Source organism: Triticum dicoccoides, chromosome 5A (genome assembly GCF_002162155.2).
Source record: "Triticum dicoccoides isolate Atlit2015 ecotype Zavitan chromosome 5A, WEW_v2.0, whole genome shotgun sequence".
Taxonomy (NCBI): Eukaryota; Viridiplantae; Streptophyta; class Magnoliopsida; order Poales; family Poaceae; genus Triticum; species Triticum dicoccoides.
The window spans coordinates 346,123,506-346,146,976 of record NC_041388.1 but is presented as its reverse complement, the minus strand read 5'-3'; positions in this window follow the sequence as shown (position 1 = coordinate 346,146,976).

The window sequence follows — 23,471 nt, the reverse complement described above, 5'->3', positions numbered from 1 at the left end:
AACTACCCATAGCGTCCACTTGCGCTTCGAACCGTGGCCGGAGCAGTGCTTCCGACGCTCTCCGCCGCATCCGGCCACGCCGGTGGCCAAACGTCGGCAGGTTGACCCCTTTGACCGGCGGGGTTTGACCCCGTCTGACCAGGGGTTTGAACCCTCTCTCTCACTGACATGCGGGCCCCGCCTGGCTAACTAAGTTAGTTAGTAATAATCCTGTTTAGGTTAGTTAGGTTAGCCACTGACATGTGGGCCCTGGCCCCTATTAATTAGCTAAGTGTTAAATTAACTTAATTTTAAACCCACAGTCACTGACGTGTGGGTCCAGGGACTAATTAGCCTAGATTAACTATTAGTTAGTGCTAATTAACCCTGTTAGTTGATTGATTCACTGACCAGTGGACCCCACTGGTCAGGTTTGACCTGGACCGACGCCTGTTGACTGCAGACATCACCCTGACGCAGTGCTGACGCAATAATGTAATTTCTGGAATAAAAAAACAACTCTGGAAATCCCTGAAATTGCTTTAAACTTCTAAAAATCATAGAAAATCAACCGTAGCTCAGAATTAAATAAATTATATATGAAAAATTATCAGAAAAATATGAAGAATCTGTTTATGCCATGTTCATGCATGTTTGAGCAAGTTAACATCATCAACTAGGACAATTCATGTTTATGGAATATATGGTATGTAGTTTTGGACTTGGAATTTGCTATATGTTTGAATTCCACTTCAATTAATATGACTAACTGTTGCATTAGGTGAATTCAGTACCTTAACATGCCATGATCATACATCATGTTTGTTGCATTGCATTGATTGTGTTCCCTCTTGTTTGCCGGTAATTGTCCCCTCTCAGTAGACGATGTTCTGACGATGAGATCGATGACACCGATGAAGAACTATTCTATCTTCAGAAGTGCCAGGCAAGCAAAACTCCCTTGTTCATTCCGATACAATCCCACTCTCTCGCTCCTGCTCTCTTTTACTGCATTAAGACAACAACAATTCAACTGTTACATGTTGCGGTAGTTGAACCCCTTTCGTCTGCATGACCTATCATTGCCACAGTAAATAGATGAAACCCACTAGCATGAGTAGGAATTGTTTGAGCCCTGATGTGCCTACTCATTCATGCTTGTTGTCATGCCTGCTATTGCTTAGAGTTGAGTCAGGTCTGATTCATCGGGAATGAATTGGAACATGGTGAACATGTCCTACCATTGAGAGCTATGTGTGTGAACACGATTTGGTAAAGGTAGCGGTGAGAGGCCATGTAGGAGTACATGGTGGGTTGTCTCATTGCAGCCATCCTCAGGAACTGAGTTCTGTGTTTCTGATCCATGAACAGTTACTACCACACATTGGGTTCCGGTAACTCGACCCCTCTCGACTTATTAATCCACTCGATCTCTGTCAAGGAGTTGCAACTAGTTTCTGGTGTTTGTAGGTAGTGTTAGTAGTCTACCAAGTGGCACCCGGTATAGGTGGGCTTGGGACAGACTAGGCACAGTGGCCCGGTGTACCAAGTGGCACCCGGATGGTGGGCTTGGGAACCCTGTACACATCATTTGGGGCTGTGAGCGACATCCCGACCGGATCTCCTTGCGGATGGAACCCGAATAGGCGATAAACCTGGACGAGAGACTTCTGTGGTTAGTCAGGTCGTGGCCGACACCCTCGCCAGGCTTCCACTTGAAGGTTTCCAAGATACACGATGTGTACATGGTGATAAGTGGTGAGAGCGTGTGTGAATAAGTACACCCCTGCAGGGTTATCATTATCTATTCGAATAGCCGGATTCCTCGGATATGGAAACTTGGACCCCTTGCATAGTTCATAGACAAGTGAAAGTGGATACTCTAAAATGCGCAAGATAAGCGTGAGTCCTAAGGATGGCGTCCCCATAGGGAGACGGGAGCGGATCCATAGTGGTGTATTGGTATGGTGAATTTGTGGACTCGTGTGCACCACCTCAAAAGAGTTACTTGCAGTCGTAGTTCAGGATAGCCACCGGGTAAAAGCTGGCTTGCTACAGTTAAACTCCACCACCCCTTTCTTGATACTGATGCATATGTAGCTAGTTCTGATGTAAGTCTTGTTGGGTACATTTGTACTCACGTTTGCTTAATTTATGTTTTTGCAGAGAGATTTCAGTCTCGCTAGTAGTTCCACGTGGACTTCGCAGTTTAGCTTGTTACCTTAGCTACGATCTTGTGCCCTCGGTAGGATCTGGTAGATAGTCAGGCTTCTCATCCTTTTTCATTTGTAGAAGTCTATACTTAGACATGTTAAGCTTCCACATGTGCTTTGACTTGTATGCTCTGAATGTTGGGTCATGAGACCCATGTTTGTTTTATCTGCCTCTTCGGAGCCTAATGAATAAATACTCTGAGTCGTAGAGTCTTGTTGTGATGCCATGTTCTATTGCACATATTGAGCATATTGTGTGTATGACTGAAATGCTTGGTATGTGTGGGATCCGACAACCTAGTTGTTTATCCTTGGTAGCCTCTCTTATGGGGAAATGTAGTCTTGTGCTTCCATGAGCCATAGTAGTCCGCTACAGCCTGGTTCACCGGAGTCCTGCTAGCCCAGCACTACTGCTCCAGAACACTTGACTGGCCCGCGTGTGATTCACTTCGTTCCTGTGTCTGTCCCTTCGGGGAAATGTTACGCAGTGACATCCTGAGTCCTGCCTAGCCTGCTACAGCCCGGTTCACCGGAGTCCTATTAGCCCAGTGCTACAGCCTGAATTCGCACGCTGCTGACCGACATGCTCGATGTTGATTCATGTATGCCTGTCCCCGTAAGTTAGTGCCACTTTCGGTTCACGACTAGTCATGTCAGCCTGAGTTCTCTGTCATATGGATGCTAGCGACACTATCATACACGTGAGCCGAAAGGCACAAACGGTCCCGGGCCATGGTAAGGCGACACCCATGGGAATACTGTGCGTGAGGCCGCAAAGTGATATGAGTTGTTACTGGCTAGATCGATGTGACTTGGAATCAGGGTCCTGACTGCGTTGGTATCAGAGCCAGGTTGCCTGTAGGATTACCAAGCCAAGCTGGTCGAAGTCGTGTCTAGAAATGCTTTAGTTATATAAGGGAATTGATTGTGGATGGGAACGTAAGGCTCTTTTTACTCCTTATCCTCATGACCTTCTGATCTGAGTCATCTTATCTTTTCTACGTGGTTAAGAACTAGGCTTCTCTTCTATCTCTAAGGATGACGTGTTACTAAACTGTAGTTGCCTAGGATTGTTGAGTTCATGCCTCAGTTCAGTTCCTACTACTTCCATATGTTCATAGCTGGCCTCAGAACCTTGATATTGTGATGTTGAGTGGTTATTCCACCATTTTTGCAGGATGTCTCAAATCATTTTGAGAATTTACAGCCATTATGCTGTCTGAGTCATCCCAGGTCTCTAAACAGTCTGTTACATCTACAAATCCCTTTCTTCAGTTCCCGATGTTTCTTTGGGCCAGTTTAACCACACTAATCGGTGAGTTGAGGTACTCCATTGCCTCAACATATATGTTGAAGCCATTATTATGACCCTAGGCATCTTAGGGAACCACCCAGTAATTTTGCAATGCTTTATATTCCTAGTGTGATGATTCTGGCCATCATTCTCGAAAGCATCCCGTGATGTTATTAGTTAGTAGGTATTCTATTCCTGGGTTTTGAACACGAGATTCACTCCACTCACCTCCTGTTGATAGTGTTTGCTAGTTCCTTTACAATATTAGTAACCTTTTTGATAGTCCTCGAGGTCCGTGGTATTTCCTTCTTCCAAATACCATGAACTGCTTATGGCAGATGTTCTTTTGAACCAAAAGATCACAACCAGAGTGCTCTTGATGAGTTCTCCATTTTATATTGTGAATCTGCCAGTTCTACCCTTTCCGCATGGGTTATCCGGAAGAAATGTTGAGCTTTGCTCGACATACTAATCTATGCATCCACAACTCAGAAAAACATATATTCCTTTGAGTTGTCTCTCTTTAGTTGTATTCTGACCTTTGTCTATCAATTGTTGGTCAAGAATAGTTTTGCATTCATTTTATCGATGCCTATTATTCTTGTGGTCCATCAAGCCATTCTATTCTGGAATGACTAGGAGAAACAAACTCCAGTACCTTGTCCATTTCTAGGATTGGGTCAAAGTCGTTGTGCTCCGCAGATCAAAATGTCAATCCAGCTTTTGCTCTGTTCTACCTTGGAGTGTAACCATCTTTATGTCAGGAATGTCATGAGAATTGCACCGCCTCTTATGAACTCTTGACGCAGTGATACTTCTCTCCATCATTATTCATTCCTCGGTCCCGTGTTGTTGTAGCCGAAATGCCGACAAGTGAACCATGATGTGTGAAATCAATACTCCTAGCAACTTTGTTGCTTGGTAGTTATGGACATTATTATCATTCTTAGCGTGTTGGTTATCGAATCAGTATTCTAGGATTGATCGTGCTACCTTGTCCTTATTTTTGGTGCACTCTTCGATCTTGGAGTTAGGATTGAATTCCTTGCTTATTTGATCATATCATCCTGCCCTGAAAAGCAAGATTGTTCTTGACCTTAGTGACATATCGGTGGTTCATGATTTTCCGAAGATCTTCTCGGAAGTGTTACCTGGTTGTCCCCTGAACGCCATGTTGGGTTCGTGATCAAATTGGTTTTCTTATGAAACACCCCTTCTCCAAGAATCTGTGTTGGATATCCCTGAACTAGTTGGTTGAGCTAGACAACAACTTGGAGAGTTGGAAGGTAGAAGCTTCGCTTAACTTAGTTCATCTCTAAGGGATATCTTCTGTGTGTACGTGTTGAAGAAATATGATATCTTCATCGATTGGTCCTCGTGATTAGTTGTTGGATCTATTGCCTTGTCAAAAATTTGACTTGAGTATGGGCTATTGTCAGGTTAAATTAGAACCAACGATGTTCGTAATGTTGTCTTACTCGTGGTTGCTCCCTCGAGCATACACCACTTTATAAGGAAATATAAATCACAACTTTATTATTGCCTCTAGAACATATTTCCTTCAGTCTCCCACTTGCTCTAGAGTCAATAATCTAGTTCACATCGTTATGTGATTTAACACCAATAGTTCACATCTCCATGTGACTAACACCCAAAGGGTTTACTAGAGTCAATAATCTAGTTTGCATCGCTATGTGATTAACACCCAAAGAGTTATCATGTTTTGCTTGTGAGAGAAATTTAGTCAACGGGTCTACCACATTTAGAGCCGTATGTATTTTGCAATTTTTCTATGTCTACAATGCTTTGCACGGAGCTACTCTAGCTAATGGCTCCCACTTTCAATATGTATCTAGATCGAGACTTAGAGTCATCCAGATCGGTGTCAAAGCTTGCATTGACGTAACTCTTTATGATGAACTCTTTGTCACCTCCATAACCGAGAAACATTTCCTTATTCCACTAAGGATATTGTCGGATCACGGGTTCCAACAAAACCCTTGAGGTTCGAACACTGGGGTGCGCGCGAAGGCAAAGGGCCACCTTTGTGGTGTAATACCCTACTCTAGTGTGGTGGTGGTGGATTGCCTCTTGGGCTGATGGTGAACAGTACAAGGGGAAGAACAGCCTCGCGAGGTGAGGTGTCCTTGTGCTTGGTGTGCATGTGTGCTTGAGGATCGGAATCCCATGCCTCCCTATGGTGGTGGCCAGTCCTATTTATAGAGGCCCTGGTCCTCTTCCCAAATATTGAGCGGGAAGGGATCCCACAATGGCCAATTTGAAAGGGGACAGCTAGTACAAGCTATCCTGACAAAAGTAGTCTTCGCCTGCAAAAGGCTGTGGTGATGACGCCGTCTTGGGCTCCATGGTGAACTCCGTCTTGCCGTCCTGCTGGTCTTGGTCTCATTGCACCAATATGGAAACCATTCCTTGATGCCTTTGTACTCCGCACCTATGCTTGCCCCCTTGGCAACAAAGAGGAAGCAAGGACACTGCGTGCGCTGGCGCCCTCCTGGTCTCGATCGTCAGGGCTCACATCACGAGGACCTCGCGAGGTTTGCTTTGCCTTGATCTCTCCGCCCCTCGTGAGCCTGCCTAGTGAGGCCGCTCCTGAGGAGGTCTTGTGTCGTCCGCCTCGCGAGGCTTGGCCCCTCGTGCGGGTCTTGAATACCCCGTCGATGAAGATGGGCCGTACAGACCTGCTAGCTCAGCCACGTCGTGGGCCGCAGGCAGGCAAGTCTGGGGACCCCCGTTCCCAGAATGCCGACAGATATTTTTGACCGCTGTCCAGTGATCCACCCCTGGATCACTATTGTACCCTCTTGCCAAAGTTATGGTGAGGTACACAATAGGTCTGGTACACATCATAGCATACTTTGTAGAACCTATGACTGAGGCATAGGGAATGACTTTTCATTCTCTTTCTATTTTCTACCGTGGTCGGGGTTTGAGTCTTTACTCAACTTCACACCTTGCAACACAAGCAAGAACTCCTTCTTCGACTGTTCCATTTTGAACTACTTCAAAATCTTGTCAAGTTATGTACTCATTGAAAATATATCAAGCGTCTTGATCTGTCTCTATAGATCTTGATGCTCAATATCTAAGTAGCTTCACCGAGGTCTTTCTTTGAAAAATTCCTTTCAAACATTCCTTTATGCTTTTTAGAAAATTCTATGTTTTTCTGATCAACAATATGTCATTCACATATACTTATCAGAAATGTTGTAGTGCTCCAACTCACTTTCTTGTAAATACAGGCTTCACCGCAAGTCTGTATAAAACCATATGCTTTGATCACTTTATCGAAGCATATGTTCCAACTCTGAGATGCTTGCATCAGTCCATAGATGGATCGCTGGAGCTTGCTCACTTTGTTAGCACGTTTAGGATCAAAAAACCTTCTGGTTGCATCATATACAACTCGTCTTTAAGAAATCCATTAAGGAATGGAGTAACTGCTAACATGATTCGGACAGACTTTTAAGCATCGATGCGAGTGAGAAAATCTCATCGTAGTCAACACCTTGAACTTGTCGAAAACATTTTTCCGACAATTCGAGCTTTGTAGATAGTAACACTACTATCAGCGTCCGTCTTCCTCTTGAAGATCCATTTATTCTCAATGGTTTTCCGATCATCAAGCAAGTCCACCAAAGTCCACACTTTGTTCTCATACATGGATTCTATCTCAGATTTCATGGCCACAAGCCATCTATCAGAATCTGGGCTCATCATCGCTTCCTCATAGTTCGTAGGTTCATCATGGTCCAGTAACATGACTTCTAGAACAGGATTACCGTACCACTCTGGTGCGGACCTACAAGGTTCGGTAGTAACTTGATTTGAAGTTTCATGATCATCATCATTATCTTCCTCCCTAATTGGTGTAGGAATCACCGGAACTGATTTCTGTGATGAACTACTATCCAATTTGGGAGAAGCTACAATTACCTCATCAAATACTACTTTCCTCCCACTCACTTCTTTCAAGAGAAAACTCCTTCTCTATAAAGGAGCCATTCTTAGCAACAAAATATCTTGCCTTCGGATCTGTGATAGAACCCAACAGTTTCTTTTGGGTATCCTATGAAGACGCACTACTCCGATTTGGGTTCGAGCTTATCAATTTGAAACTTTTTCACATAAGCATCGCAACCCCAAACTTTAAGAAACGACGGCTTTGGTTTCTTGCCAAACCATAGTTCATACGGTGTCGTCTCAACAGATTTAGATGGTTCCCTTTTTAACATGAATGCAACTGTCTCTAATGCATAACCTCAAAACTATAGCGGTAAATAGGTAAGAGACATCATAGATCACACCATATCTAATAAAGTACGATTACGATGTTCGGACACACCATTACGCTGTGGTGTTCTGGGTAGCGTGAGTTGTGAAACTATTCCGCATTGTTTCAAATGAAGACCAAACTCGTAACTCAAATATTCGTATCCGTGATCAGATCGTAGAAACTTTTTCTTGTTACGATGATTTTCCACTTCACTCTAAAATTCTTTGAACTTTTAAAATGTATCAGACTTGTGTTTCATCAAGTAGATAAATCATCTATGAAGGTCAGAAAATAACGATACCCGGCGCGAGCCTCAATACTCATCGGACCACATACATCAGTATGTATTGTTTCTAATAAGTCAGTTGCTCGCTCCATTGTTCCAGAGAACGGAGTCTTAGTCATCTTTCCCATGAGGCATGGTTCGCAAGCATCAAGTGATTCTAAAAGCCCATCAGCATGGAGTTTCTTCATGCTCTCTACACCAATATGACCTAAACGGCAGTGCCACATATAAGTTGCACTATCATTATTAACTTTGAATCTTTTGGCTTCAACATTATGAATATGTGTATCACTACGATCGAGATTCAATAAACCATTTATATTGAGTGTATGACCATAGAAGGTTTTATTCATTTAAATAGAACAACAATTATTCTTTGACTTAAATGAATAACCGTATTGCAATAAACATGATCCAATCATATTCAAGCTCAACGCAAACACCAAATAACATTTATTTTAGGTTCAACACTAATCCCGAAGGTAAAGGGAGTGTGCGATGGTGATCTTATAAACCTTGGAATCACTTCCAACACACATCATCACCTCGCCCATAACTAGTCTCTGTTTATTTTGCAACTCCTGTGTCGAGTTGCTACTCTTAGCAACTGAACTAGTATCAAATACCGAGGGGTTTGCTATAAACACTAGTGAAGTACACATCAATAACATGTATATCAAATATACCTTCGTTCACTATGCCATCCTTCTTATCCACCAAGTATCTAGGGCAGTTCCACTTTGGGTAACCATTTCCTTTGCAGTAGAAGCACTCAGTTTCAGGCTTGGGTCTAGCTTTGGGCTTCTTCATGGGAGTGGCAACTTTGCTTGCCATTCTTCTTGAAGTTCCCTTTCTTTCCTTTGCCTTTTTACTTGAAACTAGTGGTCTTGTCAACCATCAACACTTGATGCCTTTCTTGATTTCTACCTTCGCCGATTTCAGCATCGCAAAGAGCTCTGGGAATCGTTTTCGTCATCCCTTGCATATTATAGTTTATCATGAAGTTCCAGTAACTTGGTGATAGTGACTAGAGAACTTTGTCAATTACTATCTTATCTGGAAGATTAACTCTCACTTGACTCAAGTGATTGTAGTACTCACACATTCTGAGCACATGCTCACTGGTTGAGATATTCTCCTCCATCTTGTAGGCAAAGTACTCGTCAGAGGTCTCATACCTCTTGACCCGGGCATGAGTCCAAAATACCAATTTCGGCTCTTAGAACATCTCATATGATCCGTGACATTTCAAAACATTTTTTAAGTCCCGGTTCTAGGCCATAAAGCATGGTGCACTAAACTATCAAGTAGTCATCATACCGAGCTTTGCCAAACGTTCATAACATCTGCATCTGCTCCTGCAATAGGTCCGTCACCTAGCGGTGCATCAAAGACATAATTCTTCTATGCAACAATGAGGATAATCCTCACATCACGGAGCTAGTCCGCATCATTGCCACTAACATCTTTCAACATATTTTTCTCTAGGAACATATAAAAAATAAACGGAGAGCTACATCGCGAGCTATTAATCTACAACATAGTTATGAAAATACTATCAGGACTAAGTTCATGATAAATTAAAGTTCAATTAATCATATTACTTAAGAACTCCCACTTAGATAGACATCCCTCTAGTCATCCAAATGATCACGTGATCCAAATCAACTAAACCATGTCCGATCATCACGTGAGATGGAGTAGTTTTCAGTGGTGAACACCACTATGTTGATCATATCTACTATATGATTGACGCTCAACCTTTCGGTCTCAGTGTTCCGAGGCCATATCTACATATGCTAGGCTCGTCAAGTTTAACCCGAGTATTCCACGTGTGCAAAACTGTCTTGCACCCATTGTATGTGAACGCAGAGCTTATCACACCCGATCATCACGTGGTGTCTCGGCACGATGAACTTTCGCAATGGTGCATACTCAGGGAGAACACTTATACCTTGAAATTTAGTGAGGGATCATCTTATAATGCTAACGCCGTACTAAGAAATATAAGATGCATAAAAAATAAACATCATATGTAATCAAAATATGTGACATGATATGGCCATCATTATCTTGTGCCTTTGATCTCCATCTCCAAAGTACCGTCATGATCCCCATCGTCACCGGCATGCCACCATGATCTCCATCATCTTGATCTCTATCAACATGCCGTCACATGGTTGTCTCGCCAAATATTGCTTTTGCAACTATTGCTATCACATAGCGATAAAGTAAAGCAATTGTATGGCGCTTGCATCTTATGCAATAAAGAGACAACCATAAGGTTTCTGCCAGTTGCCGATAACTTTAACAAAACATGATCATCTCATACAACAATTTATATCTCATCATGTCTTGACCATATCACATCACAACATGCCCTGCAAGAACAAGTTAGACGTCCTATACTTTGTTGTTGCAAGTTTTACGTGGCTCCTATGGGCTTCTAGCAAGAACCGTTCTTTCCTACGCATCAAAAACCACAAGGCGGTATAGTGATTGTTTTTGAACTTCAGAAAGAACCATGTTCATTGAATCCGATTCAACTAAAGCTAGAGAAACGGACACCCACTATCCACCTCTGCGTGAAGCATGTCGGTAGAACCAGTCTCGCGTAAGCGTACGCGTAATGTCGGTCTGGGCCGCTGCATCTAGCAATGCCGCTCAATCAAGAATCAACTAGTGACGACAAGAAATATGTATATACCCATTCCCACAATTCCTTTGTGTTCTACTCGTGCATATAACATCTACGCATAAACCTGGCTCTGATACCACTATTGGGGAACGCAGTAATTTCAAAAAAAAAATCCTATGCATACGCAAGATCATGGCGATGCATAGCAATGACAGGGGAAGAGTATTATCCATGTACCCTCATAGACCGTAAGCGGAAGCGTTATGCCAACGCGGTTGATGTAGTCGTATGTCTTTCACGGTCGACCGATCCTAGTACCGAAAGTATGGCACCTCCGTGATCTGCACACGTTCGGCTCGGTGACGTCCCACGAACTCACGATCCAACAGAGTGTCGAGGGAGAGCTTCGTCAGCACGACGGCGTGATGACGGTGATGATGATGCTACCGGAACAGGGCTTCGCCTAAGCACCACTACGATATGACCGAGGTGGATTATGGTGGAGGGGGGCACCGCACACGGCTAAGAGATCAATGATCAACTTGTGTGTCTATGGGGTGCCCCTGGCTACATATATAAAGGATGGATGGAGGAGAAAGCTGGCCCTCATAGTCCTACTAGGACTCCCTAGTCCTAATAGGATTCCACCTCCCACATGGAATAGGAAAAAGGAAAGGGAGAAGGAGAAGGAAGGAAGGAAGGGGCGCCCCCTTTCCCTAGTCCAATTCGGACCAGTCCATGGGGAAGGGGAGCGGCCACCCTTGAGGCTTTTCTCTCCTTTCCCGTATGGCCCATTAAGGCCCAATATGAATTTCTGTAACTCTCCGGTACTCCAAAAATACCCGAATCACTTGGAACCTTTCCGATGTCTGAATATAACATTCCAATATATCGATCTTTACGTCTCGACCATTTCGAGACTCCTCGTCATATCCCCAATCTCATCCGGGACTCCAAACAAACTTCGGTCATCAAATCACATAACTCATAATACAGATCGTCATAGATTGTTAAGTGTGCGGACCCTACGGTTCGAGAACTATGTAGACATGACCGAGACTCATCTCTGCTCAATAACCAATAGCGGAACCTTGATGCTCATATTGGTTCCTACATATTCTACGAAGATCTTTGTCGGTCAAACCGCATAACAACATACATTGTTCCCTTCGTCATCGGTATGTTACTTGTCCGAGATTCGATTGTCGGTATCTCAATACATAGTTCAATCTCGTTACCGGCAAGTCTCTTTACTCGTTCCGTAATGCATCATCCCACAACTAACTCATTAGTCACATTGCTTGCAAGGCTTATAGTGATGTGCATTACCGAGAGGGCCCAGCGATACCTCTCCGATAGACGGAGTGACAAATCCTAATCTCGATCTATGCCAACTCAACAAACACCATTGGAGACACCTATAGATCATCTTTATATTCACCCAGTTACGTTGTGACGTTTGATAACACACAAGGTGTTCCTCCGGTATTCGGGAGTTGCATATTCTCATAGTCAGAGGAACATGTATAAGTCATGAAGAAAGCAGTAGCAATAAAACTGAACGATCATTATGCTAAGCTAACGTATGGGTCTTGTCCATCACATCATCCTCTAATGATGTGATCTCGTTCATCAAATGACAACACATGTCCATGGCTAGGAAACTTAACCATCTTAGATTAACGAGTTAGTCAAGTAGAGGCATACCAGGGACACTCTGTTTGTCTATGTATTCACACATGTACTAAGTTTTCGGTTAATACAATTCTAGCATGAATAATAAACATTTATTATGATATAAGGAAATATAAATAACAACTTTATTATTACCTCTAGGGCATATTTCCTTCACATGGTTGGTAACGGCCCCTAGCAAGGCATGAGGATCCAGAGTATATCTCTCCTGATCGGAGGGGCAAATCCCATCTTGCTCGACCATGTCTCACAGCATGGGTCTGGACAAGCTCGAAACCTACCGTTGTAACTACCCAGTCAGGGAGTAGCATTTGGTTGGCCCAAAGCAAGTCTGTCGCCATCTCGAGTACATGCGCCAGCTCAGGTCTTAGGATATAGAACGTATGTTGTACTAGAGACTCACAGATGACATATCGCTGCGTCTCATAGTTGGGTCTGTCTGACTCGAACCTTATCTCAACTCGGATCCGACTACGTCGAATCCGACCAGATCCTTCCAAGTACATATTATCCGGTTAGCATCCAATGCCCCATGGCTAGTGAGACCAAGCCATCGACCGTGTTATATGCTAGTCTAGTTGGTTGCACGTCCACACAGCCCTTTCGACAAGGGACCTTTTAGGACAGTCATCATACAATGCATAGACCCACAAACAAGTCACGTACTTGCTGATACACATCATTGATAATGTCCAAGGACTATCTTTATTCAAAAACACATAGGAAATATCATCATACATGATTGCCTCTAGGGCATATCTCCAGCGATCTCCCACTTGCACTAGAGTCAATCAAATAGACATTGAATGCCCAAATCTCTAACGTGCCCCTCATACTTGGATTGTGGAAGCGGCTTAGTCAAGGGATCTGCAACATTTGCATCCATGTGAATTTTGCATAACTCAACATTACCATTCTTTGATCTTTCGTATGAGGTGATAATTCAGATCTATGTGTCTGGTCTTGTGGTGATCCCTCGGCTCCTTGGCTTGTGCGATGGCACCAGAATTATCACAATAAAGGTCCAATGGTTTTACCGAGGCTGGGAAAATACCAAGATCATCCAGAAAGTTATGGATCCAAACACCTTCCTTTGCAGCTTCACAAGCCGCAATGTATTCGGCTTTTGTGGTAGAATCGGCCACCATATCTTGCTTGGAACTCATCCAGCTCACTGCTCCTCCGTTCATGACATACACGAATCCGGACTGTGATCGACAATCATCTCTGTCAGTTTGGAAACTAGCTTCGGCATAACCCCTTACGACGAGCTTTTCCTCACCTCCATAAACTACGAACATCTCTTTAGTCCTTCTCAGGTACTTCAAAATAGTCTTTACCGCTGTCTAGTGGCTCTCACCTGGGTTGGCCTGGTATCTACTTGTTAGGCCTATTGCAAAAGCAGCATCAGGCCTTGTACATATCATGGCATACATGATGGATCCAATTGCCGAGGCATTCGGAATCCGACTCATCTTGCTTCGCTCATCAGATGCCGAAGGACTCTGAGTCTCGCTTAGCCTTATACCATGTGAGACAGGCAAGAACCCTTCTTGGCCTCACTCATGTTGAACCGCTTCAACACTTTATCTATGTACGTGCTTTGGCTTAAGCCGAGCAGCCTCGTTGATCTATCTCTATAGATCTTGATGCCTAAAATGTAAACCGCCTCACCAAGGTCCTTCATTGAAAACTTGCCATTCAATGATTCCTTGGCCGAGTTCAGCATCGAAACATCATTTTCGATTAGTAGTATTTCATCCACATACAAGATCAAAAATACAATCGAGCTCCCACTTAAATGCTTGCATAAACCAGCGCCCTCATCGCTTTTGATGAAACCGAGACCAGTGACGACCTCATCAAAATGAATGTTCCAACTCCGAGATGCTTGCCTCAACCCATAAATGGATCTCTTGAGCTTGCATACCTTACTAGTGCTAGTCGGATCAACAAAACCCTCGGGTTGTATCATATACATGTCCTCGGTTAAATTTCCATGAAGGAAAGTCGTTTTGACATCCATCTGCCATATCTCGTAATCGAAATATGCAGCTATAGCTAGTATGATCCTCACCGACTTCAACTTCGCTACCAGCAAGTAAGTCTCGTTGTCGGTGTCAAAACCGGCGGATCTTGGGTAGGGGGTCCCGAACTGTGCGTCTAGGCCGGATGGTAACAGGAGGCAAGGGACACGAAGTTTTACCCAGGTTCGGGCCCTCTCGATGGAGGTAAAACCCTATGTCCTTCTTGATTAATATTGATGATATGGGTAGTACAAGAGTAGATCTACCACGAGATCAGAGAGGCTAAACCCTAGAGGCTAGCCTATGGTATGATTGTTGTTTTGTATGTTGTCCTACGGACTAAAACCCTCCGATTTATATAGACACTGGAGAGGGTTAGGGTTACACAATGTCGGTTACAATGGTAGGAGATCTACATATCCATATCACCAAGCTTGCCTTCCATGCCAAGGAAAGTCCCTTGCGGACACAGGATGAAGTCTTCAATCTTGTATCTTCATAGTCCAGGAGTCCGGCTGAAGGTATAGTCCGGCTATCCGAACACCCCCTAATCCAGGACTCCCTCAGTAGCCCCTGAACCAGGTTTCAATGACGACCAGTCCGGCGCACAGATTGTCTTCGGCATTGCAAGGCGGGTTCCTCCTCCAAGTACTTCATAGAAGATTTTGAACACAAAGATAGTGTCCGGCTCTGCAAAATAAGTTTCCACATATTGCCATAGAGAGAATAATATTTACACAAATCTAATCTGCTGACGTATTCCGTAGTGTGACATCACACCGCGGCCAAGCCTTTATTCGAATCGTTTTACTATCCCACCTCAGCGTGTTATGCGAGGCGGTTTCCTTGGCACGTCTTGTTAAAGCAGAGATCGTGTCCCCTTATTCCGGGATTCTCATCAATAAGGGCGTGGGTAACCCAACCGCGCCATTGATTATGGCGCTTGGAGATAAGCGAGTTTTACCAGGCTGGTGGGGACACGTAGTTGCGTCCACCCATATAAGGGGATAAGGATCCACCTTTTCACCTACGCCTTCTTCCTCCCTTGCTTATCCATTCTCGTGCACTCGAGCTCCAGCGCCCAAGTCCACAATACCCACCTCAACCTTCTCCAGCCATGTCCGGAGCGGGAGGCAAGTGGATGGTCTCCTCCGTTACAGAGGGACACATCAAAAGATTAAGGAAGGCCGGATACTTGTCCAACGACATCGCGCATTGGCTTCCCGAAGGGGGGAAGCTCATCCCTACCCCTAAGCCCCAGGAGAGGGTGGTGTTCCTCCCCCATTTCCTCCGCGGACTGGGTTTTCCTCTCCACCCATTTGTCTAGGGGCTCATGTTCTACTACGGCCTGGATTTCCATGATCTGGCCCCGAATTTTGTCCTTAACATCTCGGCGCTTATCGTCGTGTGCGAGGCTTTCCTCCGCATCCGCCCCCATTTTGGCCTATGGCTCAAGACTTTCAATGTCAAACCGAAGGTGGTGCACAGCAACCAGGCGGAGTGCGGAGGCGCCATGGTGGGCAAGATTCCCAATGTCTTATGGCTCGAGGGCTCCTTTGTGGAGACCCTGAAGGGGTGGCAATCGGGGTGGTTTTACATCACCGAGCCACGCAACCCTAAGTGGGTCGCAGCCCCCGGGTTCCGGTCCGGACGCCCAACGCGGCTCACGTCCTGGAAAGAGACCGGCCTGTCATGGGGCAGCAAAAGAGAGGTGACCGGACTGCAAACATGCATCCAATCCCTGGTGGACAAGCAGCTCAAGCTCGTCAACGTAGTCCAGGTTATGCTCATCTGTCTGAGCCTCCCGTGTCAACAACGGGCCTTCAATCTGTGGGAGTTCAACCCGGCGCAACACCGAACTCTGAGCAGGCTCTTCGACACGACGTACGAAGATGCCTGGAAGGTGCTTTTCAAAGGCGCCGATGCTCCCGCATCCGCTACCGAGGATCGCGGATTCAGCGCGCAGCGTCATGCTAGCGTGGTAAGTTTTTTGTACCTTTTACAGGGCACTAGTTTTTCAAAGTTTAACTCTGTGCGGGATCTAAGCTCCCTTACCTTTGACAGGATAGGCAGGTGAAGTCCGGACAAATCGACTGTCCGGCACCTTTGCCCGAAGACCCAGCCCATGCTCGATTGGCGAAGCTGCTGGTTCCGGCACCCTATGTGGTGTCAGAGAAGAAGGTCAAGAAGAAGGCCACGGGGACTTGAAAGAGTGCCTGGCGCTAGGAGGCGTCGGATCCATCATCCGACGGCTCCAAGACGCACTCCTCCCATGAAGATGAGGTGGAGGAAGAAGAGACCTCTCCCCTTCCAGCGGGGGAAGGGACGAAAAGGAAGGCTGCCCCAACTGGGGAGACCGAAGGGTCCAAGAAGGGGAAAACCCTTCCTCCGAACTACTCCACCGACGCCGACGATGGCGAAGAGGAGTGGCCGCACAGGGCCAAGCCCCTGGCGAAATCGTAAGGATCCGGATACTAGAGTAATTCATAGTATTCCTTTATCGCACAACTTTCCCTTATGTCGAATATGAATATGCAGCCCACCAATAGACAAGCTCGACAACTCGTCGAGCGGTTCACTGGACTCGTCGGACGTGAATTCGCTTCCGATGGCTTCCTCCCCCCGCCCTACGGATGACGCCGAAGTGTTGTCCCAACACATTCTAGGCCAGGAGGAGGTGGTCCTGGAGGCGCCGCAAGGCGACCTCCCGGACTCCAGGGGTCAAGGGGATAAAATCTCCCAGGGCTCCAAGTCCGGATTTAGGCCGGACACCGCTCCGGAACCTTCAAAGGTTCCGGAGTCCAGCGGGCGACCTTCTTCCAAGAGGAGCAGGCCCTCCGTGCCGGTGACCCCCGTCCAACCGGAGGCGCCGGACAATCTATTGGAGGCGCTCAAGGGCGCCTCCATCGACGAGGAGCACCGCACCATTATGAGTGCGGTGGTCCAGAAGGTTCAGTCCGCCAAGAGCGGACTGACTGAAGCTTGTACTGGCCTTTTGACAGGCTTTGAGGTAAGTAAAGAATGTGTAAATAATATTACCGCATAGATAGTAGCCCCTGATGCTCTGTTTGGCGTTCGGGAAGAAAAGCCAAATAGATGATCAAATAAAATTCGCAGGAGTCTAACAAAAAGGAGTCAATATGCGTGTGCAGGCTTCCCTGCTGGCGTCCGCCGCACTGACTGCGGAAGTGGACACGCTAAAGCAGAACCTCGAGCGGTCCGAGCAAGAGCTCGGGCGTGCCAAGAAGCAGCTCGAGGACAATGAAGGTAAGAAATACCTTGTTTCAATATATATAAAAAGGTGCAATTGCAAAAAATGACAGGATTATCGTGGCTATTGTAGGGGCCACGTCTAAGGTGGCGACCCTTAAGCAAGCGCTGGTCGAGGCCGAGAAGAGGGCGGCCACGGAGCGCACCGAGCAGGAGAAGTATGAGGCCGAGGTTGGCAAGGTGTGGAAAAACATGAGAGTTTGGAGCTTGACTCAAAGACGCAAGCGTCCGAGCTCGCGGTGGCTATTGAAAATGCCAAGTCTGCCAAGGCCAAATCCCAGAAGACCCTTCAGGAGTTGGATGAGGTGAAGAATATAGCGGCGGGTAAGGCATTATTTATGCAAAGAAAACACATAAACGTGAGTTACTTGTTACTTACCCGAATCCGGAGCTCTCCAGGAGCATTCGCAGATCTTCCCTGGAGTGTGTCCGATGCCGCTGGATTCTATCGAGCCGAGGAGAGCATCTCGACAGAGAAGGTGTTCTGGTCTCAGTATGCTGAGGCCGGACACCCCGTGCCCCTGAGCGACCAGCTGAAGCAACTGGTCGAGCTCCACAAGGCGGCCGAACAGGCCATCAAGGGCCTCATAGTTCGGCTATGGCCTAGAGAGGCTCTGCCTGGGAGCTATTTCGGGCTGGTGCGGCGGCTGGTGGAGTCCTGTCCGAGGCTCGAAGTCATCAAGCGCTCCGTCTGCATTGAAGGTGCCCGTAGGGCCCTTGCCCGTGCTAAGGTGCACTGGGGCAAGCTGGATGCTGAGAAGCTTGTGAAGGACGGGCCACCGCCGGGGAAAGAGCATCGCAAGCCCAAAAATTATTATAAGGATGTTCTGAAGGGTGCCTGCCTTGTGGCAGATGAATGTTCTAGGGATGTAATTTTTGAGTAAAACTCGCTCGTTTTGCCTTGTGCACTGAAAACTTGTTCATATGCGCTAAGCAATGCTGTTTGAATTTAAAATATTACATTCTGTGCGGCTGTTTATCAATTCTGAGAGATGGCGAGTCGTCGGCTTCTGCCCCCGTGCCACTAGTGTTGGGTGTTCGGGGATAAACCTGAGCGCTCTTTTTCCCATGTTTGGGTCCTTCAAGGGAGGCGCTCAGCCCAACGAACAAGGCAATCAGACTATAATGCGTGAACACTCTCACTTAGCCATAGAATTCTATAATTTTAAATTTCGGCGAAGCCCCTGGTATTCGGAAGACCGAGTACGGGGCGCTATCCACGCCTTGGCCGGACGGAGCCGACTCCTCGCCCTAAGCGGCATAAGTCTTTAAGGACTCGAAAAAACCTCTCGAACAGCGACCAACTCTCGCTTCATCATGACAGTCAGTTTTAGCTTTCTCCACTGAGGTGCTCGACCCAACTCAACTGGGGCACAATCGCAGTGGTTCTCCTAGTGCTACCTTAGCCGATATAGCAGAACGTAAGGCACCAAATCATAGGAGCCGGGCAAACCCAACTATTGACCCAAGACATGATTCGAAGCCGATGCATATAGTGGTATAAGTTCGGGGTGCCGCACTTGTTAAAGTGTTCGGACTTCTCACACCATGTTGAGGGGTACTGAAGCCCCTGGCGTATTTTGGCCGTACCAAAGTGTACGGGTGCAACATGTCATTAAGGAACATATAAAAAAAGAGTAATGCAAAAATAGACAAAAGCTATGCATTGTTTATTAAAGAGGGCTGCGATCAAAGCAGAATGATACAAATAATGCGATAAGCAAAAGGTTGGACTATGTAACATGTCCGTTCCAGGGGCAAGCTGTGGAATAGTATGCGAAACAGGTATACTGCTCGTGATAGAGACCACCTGGGTGTTCCGTAATGCGGCATGGCTTGTCTGCTTCCCTGGTTCTTGCATCGTTTGTGCGGCAATTGAACTACCGAACAGGCCTTCCAAAGAATGGAGTCCTGAAAGTAAGAGAAAATTAAAAAATCGGCAGCCCCTCATGCGGTTTAAGCCGTACTTCGGGCGTGCCGTGATGGTGCCCCTCCCTCTGTACCCGTGGTATTTCTAGAGCGTAGTTATGCATGCGAAGCACTAGCGTCGCCTTTTTGCTAGGGCTGGGGTTGGGGCCGCATTGCTACGCCTGCTCGGATCATGCCAGGCGGTCTTGTTGTAGGTTACTCCGGGCGCGCTTGACGGTGTCCGGTCGTTTAATGGCCGGACTAGAGAACTGCCTGGAGAGGCTGCTTTGTACTTCTGTTGCAAGGGCCGCCGTGTGCTCCTCTGTTCGGAGGGAGCGTTCGATGTTTCCATTGACCGTAATTACTCCTCTAGGGCCTGGCATTTTGAGCTTAAGGTATGCGTAGTGCGGTACCGCATTGAACTTGGCAAATGCGGTTCGCCCGAGCAGTGCATGATAGCCACTACGGAATGGGACAATGTCGAAGATTAACTCCTCGCTTCGGAAATTATCCGGAGATCCGAAGACCACTTCAAGTGTGACTGAGCCTGTAGAGTTGGCCTCTACACCTGGTATTACGCCTTTAAAGGTCGTTTTGGTGGGCTTAATCCTCGAGGGATCTATGCCCATTTTCTGCACTGTATCCTGGTAAAGTAGGTTCAGGCTGCTGCCGCCGTCCATAAGGACTCTAGTGAGATGAAATCCGTCAATAATTGGGTCTAGGACCAATGCGGCAAATCCGCCATGACGGATGCTAGTGGGATGGTCCCTTCGATCAAAGGTGATTGGGCAGGAGGTCCATGGGTTGAACTTTGGGGCGACTGGCTCGACCGCGTATACGTCCCTCAGCGCACGCTTCCGCTCCCTTTTGGGGACGTGGGTTGCGTATATCATGTTCACTGTATGCACTTGTGGGGGAAAACCCTTCTGTCCACTGTTGTTCGGCGGCCGGGGCTCCTCGTCGTCATCTCTATGCAGCCCCTTGTCTTCATTTTTGGCATTTAACTTGCCTGCCTGCTTGAACACCCAACAATCCCTGTTGGTGTGATTGGCCGGCTTTTCGGGGGTGCCATGTATCTGGCATAAGCGGTTGAGTATTCGGTCCAAACTGGACGGGCCCCTAGGATTCCTTTTGAATGGCTTTTTCCGCTGACCGGATTTAGAGCCTCTGAATCCGGCATTAACTGCCGTATCCTCAGTATTTTCGCCGTTAATGCGGTGCTTCTTCTTGTTGCGACGCGACCTGCCACTACTATCCCTGGTATCCGAATTGTTCTTGGTCATATTGTTGCTACGAGCAAGCCAGCTGTCTTCTCCCGCGCAAAAGCGGGTCATGAGTGTCGTGAGTGCTGCCATAGACTTCGGCTTTTCCTGTCCAAGGTGCCGGGCAAGCCACTCGTCACGGATATTGTGCTTGAAGGCTGCTAGGGCCTCAGCGTCTGGACAGTCGACTATTTGATTTTTCTTTGTTAGGAACCGTGTCCAGAATTGTCTGGCCGATTCCTCTGGCTGCTGAATTACGCGACTTAGGTCATCAGCGTCTGGGGGTCGCACATAAGTGCCTTGGAAATTGTCAAGGAATGCGGCTTCGAGGTCCTCCCAACAACTGATTGATCCTGTTGGCAAGCTGTTAAGCCAATGCCGAGCTGGTCCTTTAAGCTTGAGTGGGAGGTATTTGATGGCGTGGAAATCATCTCTGTGGGCCATGTGGATATGAAGGAGATAATCCTCGATCCATACCGCAGGATCTATTGTGCCATCATAAGATTCGATGTTTACGGGTTTGAAACCCTCGGGGATTTGATGATCCATTATTTCGTCTGTGAAGCATAGTGGGTGTGCGGCTCCTCTGTACTGGGCTATATCACGATGTAGCTCCAATGAGCTTTGTCTACTGTGTTCGGCCCTGCCGAATTTGTGGCCGGCGTGACGGTTACCGTCTCGAGCCGTGGGGCGCCCACGTGATCCGTAGATCGATCTTGTTTGCCTTTCCTTGTCCTACAACATATCTCGTAAGTCCGACGCATATTCCCGTGCCTTGGTACGGGGTGCGGCTTGAGTGGAGGGCCGAGAAGCCTCTCTGTCGCGGCCACGAGGTGGCCGGTCGGCCGCATCAAGTGCTTCCTCCTCTAATCGGGGTAGCAACCTGCGCTTTGGGTAGATCTTGGAGGGGCATTTGAGTTTGTGCTCTTCGGCCGCAAGGACTTCAGTCCATCTGTCGACTAGCAAATCTTGGTCAGCTCTAAGCTGTTGCTGTTTTTTCTTGAGGCTTCTTGCTGTGGCCATAAGCCTGCATTGCAAACGCTCTTGCTCGACGGGATCCTCTGGCACGACGAATTCGTCGTCGTCGAGGCTTGCCTCATCTTCGGAGGGAGGCATATAATTATCATCCTCAACCTCTCTATCTGCCGCTCTCTCATGAGGGCTGGTTTCTCCATCCTCCTGTGCTAAATCTTGCTGGAGGGGGTTTTCTTCGGCACTTTCTAGAGTATTATTATCTCCCATCCTAGAATCACCGTATTTGTTTTAGCAGGATATTGAGCGGCGCCGCTGACGCTGGCGCTTAGGCTGTTTCTTGGAGGTGTTATCCTCCGCTGTTCCATCGCCATCTCCTTCTTTTGGGGTGTCCACCATGTATATGTCGTATGACGAGGTGGCTTTCCAGGGCCTGATAGGCGCTAGTTCTTCATCGTCTCCTTCATCGGCGTCCATACCGTCGATGTCTTCGGAGTCGAAGTCGAGCATGTCGGTTTGGTCGTCGATAGTGGCTACAAAGTGGGTGGTGGATGGGCTTTGAATTTCTTCATCGTCCGAAACCCAACCTTGCTGACCGTAGTCCGACTAGGGCTCTCCTGATAAAGAGAGAGACTTCACTGTCTTCAGAATATCGCCGAAAGGCGGGTGCTGAAAGATGTCCGCAGCAGTAAACTCCATGATCGGCGCCCAATCGGATTCGATCGGCAGGGGCGCGGAGGGTTTGGAGTCCGGAGAGGAGTCCGGCTCCTTGGAGTCACGAGTCTCGCAGAGTGCGGGGCTGGTGTTCGGCTCGATCGCCGTTGGGATCGCAGCCCCCGAGGTGGCGTCCAACCACCCATCCTCAATCGGTGCAGTTGGCTCCAAATTAAGGGTCGAAGCCGATGCGGGTGCGGCCTCCAGGGCACTGTTCAGCGGCAGAGCTAGATCATGCTCGTCGTGACAGTGCGGCGCGCTCGGCAGTGGCTCGAATCCGTCGAAGATCAAGTCCCCGCGGATGTCAGCCGTGTAGTTTAAGCTTCCAAATCTGACATGATGGCCAGGGCCATAGCTTTCGATCTGCTCCAGATGGCCAAGTGAATTGGCCTGCAGTGTGAAGCCGCCGAAGACGAAGAAACCATTTCACAACTGTTTGTGTAAACTAAGCAGAAACCATTTCACCAAATAAGAAGCAATGCAAGCTAGACACCACATGAAAGATGCAACAAATATGACTCTGCCAAGCTAAAAGTGTCCCATCATAAATGGCATTTCAACAAATTAGAAGCAGCGCATGCTATAAATCATATCAAAGATGCAACTAATATCGGATTTCATATACTGAAGGTGTCTCGCCATATTGATTTATGCTGGATACGAAAAACAATAATTTTATGTGAGGGCATGCTTAATAGACAGATGTACTATGTACTAAATACAGGAAGGCATGTCACATTAACAGGTATAATGTATAAGCTAAGCAGAATACCACATGCAGTTTAACCAGATTAGAAGAATTACAATCTAGACACCATATGCAACATGCAACCACATATCATGCTGCTAAGTTAGAGCAAGCACCTGCGACGCTAGTGTAGGGGAAATGCGGTAATCAACTACAGAGCTACATTCACTA